We start from the raw sequence: 6,021 nt of genomic DNA on the forward strand, positions 1-6,021 counted from the left end.
TGGCAGGCAACCGTAGCAGGTATTTCTTTTGCTCTGAACTGGCAAATCTGGCAAAATAGATGTGTAATAATTATTTGTTTTGACATTCACCCATCTAAACTCAATAATAAAGCTGTACCCACACATCTCAGCTGCACCAGGCTGGCAGGAGCTTCATCAGCGTAGGTGAGATTTTCTTTTCTCCACTTCCCAGTGCCCAGATGGGCATCACTGTGCCCAGATCTTCTCCCTACCAATGGCTTTAGTTAATGAAGTGCTTCTTCCTGCTCCATTCTTTAAAATGAAGACAGGAGCTCTTTCTGATGCTGCTTCTTTAAGTGCCATGTTTCCAAATATTGCAAGGACGATCCCGGTGATGTAAGCACTTGCTCTGGGGAGGCAGGTGGAGTTAAATTAGATCTTTTGTGCTGTTCAGGTTAAAGATTTTGTTGTTTTGATGGGTTTAACATCCTCAACAGCTGATGAAAAAGCTATAAGCAATTAAAAACTGATTCTATTAAAACCTCTTGTATGCCTGTTAATGTTAAGTTCCTATTTCAGATTGAGGTGAAAAGAGCCTTTGTGATGAAGTTCAGTTTTTATGCTGCTTGCTGTAAAGGGGGCTGTGCTAGCAGTGATACTTTTTACTAATGGCACTGCCAGTCACTCCTTATGGTCTGAGTGATTTGCTTGTTCTAGGATGAACTAGGGTTTACTCATTTATTTCTCGTGGTTACCCTAAGAATTTTGATCCGAGAAAAATCCATTTACAACTAAGAGTCAAACTAGGTTTATCCATTGCATCACAAGAATGCCTTTCTTCAGGTGGGTCAGTGATAGTCTCTGCATAAACCCAAAAGGCTGAAGGGTAACCAGAACAATAATTGCTAGTGATTTACCTGCTTTTTCAGCTTCTCCATACTGGGTTAATCTTATTAGTTGATCGTCTTACCATTTTGTCTTCCTTACTTTTGTAACAACCAGTTTTATTTATAACATTTTAATTATTTCTATTGTTAGTCATAATATGAATATTCATCCTCAGCCAAGACATGTTGCAAAGGTTTCTTAGTCTCATCCAGATAACTGGAAACCGTGTCATTGTTCTCATCTTAGGGCAGCACTCATGAAACTACTCAAAGTGATTCTGTGCACTTCAGAAATTATGTCAGCATCCTGGGAATGGAGGCAAAGTGTTTGGGATGCCCAGTAACATCTATTTCTGATTGAAGATGGACACCCAGGAGAGAATGGAGCTGTTCTGCAAGTAAACGTGCAACTGCACAGACAGCATTGACAGGAGAGCTTTGGCCAGACAAACTGCATGAAATTTTGTTGAAACTGCCTGGAGGTGGGAGATGGGCTAGGACACCTTGTTGAGTCCCTTCTAACTTCAGCAGGAGGAGAGGCCTTGCCTCTTTGTCTCACTGCCTCCCTGTGAAGTCAGCCCAGATAGCTGCATTTTTAGGGTGGGTGCTGTGCGCTCGTTCTTCCTGACCCCAGGGGCTTTGGTGCTCTGACCACCCAGCCATCATACTGGTGTTGGACACCACTTCTTTTCAGCCTGGTCCTGTCACTGCATGGTAGGCAATGGTTTGTGCTGTGTGAACCAGAGCATCACGTCACCATCGTTCCTACAACTCTGACTCAGGTGGGTAGAGATGGGTGCTTGGCACCCTCCCATGTGGAGCAGTGGTGGTCAAGATGTGCAGAGCAACTGTGATATTCAGCAAGGTTTTTGGTTGTGCCAGGAGCCCCCAGATTGGCTAGGTACTCTCCGTATCAGCTGCTGAGCAGGGATTGTTTTTATCTGTGATTTTGGAGCCTGGCACAAAATTTTGGAGCCTGGTTGCCTGAGTTTTGCATCAGAGTCTGACTTCTGCTACAAATCTGGCTGTAAATATTGGGCAACGATAGTTTTAACAGAATAACAGGTGGTGCTTTTGGGGACATCCATGTGATAAGATTATAAGCATTTATCCCAAGAGCAAGATTTCATGTACCTTTTAATTTTATTTGAGGATCAATCATGTTTAATATTTCCCACAGTAATATTCCATGTAGTAATTACATGCATATGCCCATATTAATTAAAATTTAAAGAAAAGAGGAATGTTTTATCCATGGAATTAATAAAAGAAAAATGAATTACAAGTGATACTATAGCTGATTTTTTTTTTTTTTGAGGTGATAAATTCTGCGTGAACAGGCTGCGTGTGGACTGTGCAGATAATACTGAATGTTAAATAATAACTTTGTTAAAAAGGTTGGTTGGCATTTTTATTAAAAAAAAAGAAAACTGAAAAAATGACACAGTAAATTCTGTGGAACAAAATGACTTCATTCACGTCAATGAAAATCTTGTCATTTGCGTCAGTGAAGCCAGGTTTTATCTGGCATTTCATCTCACATTATCTTATAATATGAAAATAAGTTTCTGCTACCTATATAGCTGGAGAAATAGAGTACAAGATAATCTTCTCTGTAAAATGGCAGGCTTTTGTTCAAAATGTCTACATTCATTGATTTTATCTGCCTTATCATCTCTTTTTCTCTCTGATTAGTGCAAAATGTTTGGGTAATTTGATTTGACCAGATTTGTCTGTGAGATCTTAAGTGGAAAAACTATTTGCATACTCAAGAATCCTGAGAACAGAGAGTGGCATTAGGGCTGGGGATTTGGCCGTTTTTTTCACCCCTGTGCTGGGCCAAGAGAGACACTTTACATTTATATGTAGCAATTACCATTCCTAATTTTTGTAATTAAACTGTCGTGTGAAAAATTTAATGTGTAAAATGGAGGCTGCAAGGCTAATCTTCTTCACTCTTTGCCTTATTTGTGCTTAACATACCAGACCACTGAAGTTTAGGTATCTGTTTCTTCTATTTTCTCTGACTTTTTTTGAAGTTGTTTTGGAAAGTATCTTCTCCCAAACAATGTGTCTCCCTAGAAAAAAACAGTTCACTGGAAATGATAAACAGAAATGCTCAGGGGTTGCTTCCCTTAGTTTTTCTAAACTAGCAAGAGCAATTGGTAGTTTACAAAAAAAAAAAAAAAAAAAAGTATCAATTAAAATTGCAGCAGATTCCTTGTGTCATTTTTTGATGGAAAATATCAGTGTCAGTAAAAAACACTGTGAAAGAAGTTACTGACAAAAAATAATTTTACACAAAAATACATGCCCTGACAGAACTTGCTGAACTGAACTGTCCAGAAGTGTGAATGCATTTGGCAAAATGCACCCATCTGCTTGCAGGCAGGACCTCCATCCAGATGGCAAGGGCAACATGTTGAATAAAGCCCACCACTGTAGTTACACCCATACAGACAAGTCCGTGGAAAATGACCACTCTCTCTTTTGCCTATGAAAATTTTCATTTGAGAACAAATCAAAACTAACATGTAGTGTTAGCAATTTTTTCTTCATTTGTATTTAATCATCCAAGTGCAATTCAGAGACTGAAAGAGCAGCAATGTTAATTGGAAGTATTCACTCAACAAAGACTGCAAAGCAGAGAGTAATAAACTCAAATTGGAAATAGCAGGATGTTTTTGCTGATAACTCTTGTGCATATTTCATTATGCTTTCTGACCCTGGTAGTAGGTAAAATGTAAAACTTATGAGTCAATTTTTTTTTTTTTCATATTAAATACATTTTATGTCTGATGCTGATAAGAACTGAAACAAATGCATTAGCTTCCACTAACAGTTTCTGACTTTTTTCACAGGGCTGCAGTGGTCTTGAAAGAGTGTGGGAATAAAACACATTTCTTCTTGTCTTCTATGGTTGTGTTTCAGATAATTTACATCGAAAGATATTTTAAATAATGTTTTAATCTTACGTTGTTACTGTTGCTCAGGAGTGAGATAATGGAGTTCTACCATTTCAGGATGAAATAATTGAAAAATTATTGCATTATAGATTATAATTGCATTTAGTTAGAAACTAAAAATTTGCATGAAGTAGAAATATTTTATAGTTAAGTCCCATTTTCAGTTGTATAGAATCCTCCTTATGTGGTTTTATGACACTGATAGTTTCACAGATATTAATTTCACAGACCTTTGATTTTGAGAATTTCAGTAAAAGTGCTATATTCTGCATGAACTTTCAGGAGCATTAATTCTCTTGTATTGCTCAGACTCATGGGAAAGTATTTGCTTGCTGGTCCTATGAAACGGCACTGGCTGTAATGGTAAGATAATGAGATCTTAACGTCCAGTTGCTTTATAATTTCTATCTGTTTTTTTGAACTATTGAAAAAGTGCAGCCTGTGGGCAGAGAAATCTCCCTGCTTAAAATCTGCACTGCAAGTGAATTTAAAGTTGTACAAATGGATTTGAAGTTTGATGATAAGGAAATTGATTGGAGATTGTACATTGTGAATACATTAGGTTTATAAAGACAAAACATGCATGAAGTGCAATTACTGCTAGTGTTGCTATATTAGTATGAATGTTAATAGCATGTTTGTTTTTGAAATGGGTTATGCATTCTGGTAAATGTCTGCTTGAATCTAGTCATCTGTGTATCACTTGTCTAAGTACTCTCATTTAAGATGCCATATCCCTTCTTGTAGCAATAAAGGGGTAAAGCAACATTAATATTAAATAATTAGAAAAACAAAAGGGGAATGATTAAACATATTTACATAATTGAAATAACACTGAGTCGCAGTGGGAAATCGGGACAATGTTGTCTCCTTTCAAAGTAATTCATAATTCAGATTTTTAATTATGGCATATTCATTCATTTAAAGATGATTCTGGATGAGAGGGCCACTAATGAAATACAATCATTAGCATCTAAACAAAGTAATTTAGAAAGTCTCCTTTCGGGGAAAAGATTTCTAGAACATCATCAATCACACAAGATATGCAAAAACAAGCAATTAAACCACACACAAGAACTACAACAACCTTATATATTAGTAATGTACACATGAAAACATAACTGATTACAATGATTAGAGTAGGGTAGTGTGGTTAATTTGTATGTTATGTAGCAATTTCATGGAAGAATGTACCAGGACAGACGCATCACACAACAAATGAATGCCATGTCACTGATATATGCTTTAAATATATTAATGTCGTTTCAGTCAGTGCCAAGTTATCAATAAAAAAATCCAGTGATGAGAATCTGGAACCACGTCCTTCAAAGAAGCATAAATACCCTAGTATGAATTCTGGGCTATGGTTTTGTTTTGGCTTTTGTCTGTTTCTTTTTTTTTTTCTTCTTTTTTTTTCTTCTTCTTTTTTTTTCTTCTTTTTTTCTTCTTTCTTTTTGTATTTGCATTGTATTTGATTTTGTTAAATTGGCAAAATATAGGCGTAGGAAGATGTTTCATGAGAGAAGCAGGTGCTGCATTAGTTTCTCATTAACTACTCAAATCCTGCTTTGGGCTTATAGCAACAAAGTGCTCATAGACCTAAATGGGTCAGTGATTTACAGGGTCTTTCCATATACACAATTACAATTCATTAAACATGCAGCAGCATTAAATGGATAGAGTAATTCTGCACGACTTTTAATGTCTGTGTGCAGTGTCCTGTTAAAGAGACACAAAAAGCTGGCTTTAAACACCTTCTTCTTTCAGTTAAATTATAATCTTGTTGGAAACCTGCACCATTTCCTCCTCTTGTTTAAAGAAAAGGCAGAAATAGTCGTGCGTACGTGCACGCGGGGAGCATCTTTCTGCGGAGAGAAAGGAGCGGCTGGTATAGCCGCGCTGCCTTTGATAACCACCAGGCTTAGAAGCCAAAATATGTTCTATTGGGTACTCAGCGGATAAAAATACTGGTTAATTTTCAGCAGTGCTCCTTCATTTGACTTTACAATTTATAGCAGTGAACATTAATGCAAGAATAGCTTGGTCGAGGAGGAGTTTAAAATTAGAGCACCTCTTCTCATTAGCCCCAGCAGCCTGACCCAGGGTGAACTGAGAAGTAATTTGCCGCCAGATCCTCATTTTGCTTCTGTTATCACTCCTTGTAAATGAAGCGCAGCAATTTATTGTAGCACCTCAAGGAGTCAAGA

The sequence above is a fragment of the Anser brachyrhynchus genome (assembly GCF_964034855.1).
Source record: "Anser brachyrhynchus genome assembly, chromosome: 5".
Classification (NCBI taxonomy): domain Eukaryota; kingdom Metazoa; phylum Chordata; class Aves; order Anseriformes; family Anatidae; genus Anser; species Anser brachyrhynchus.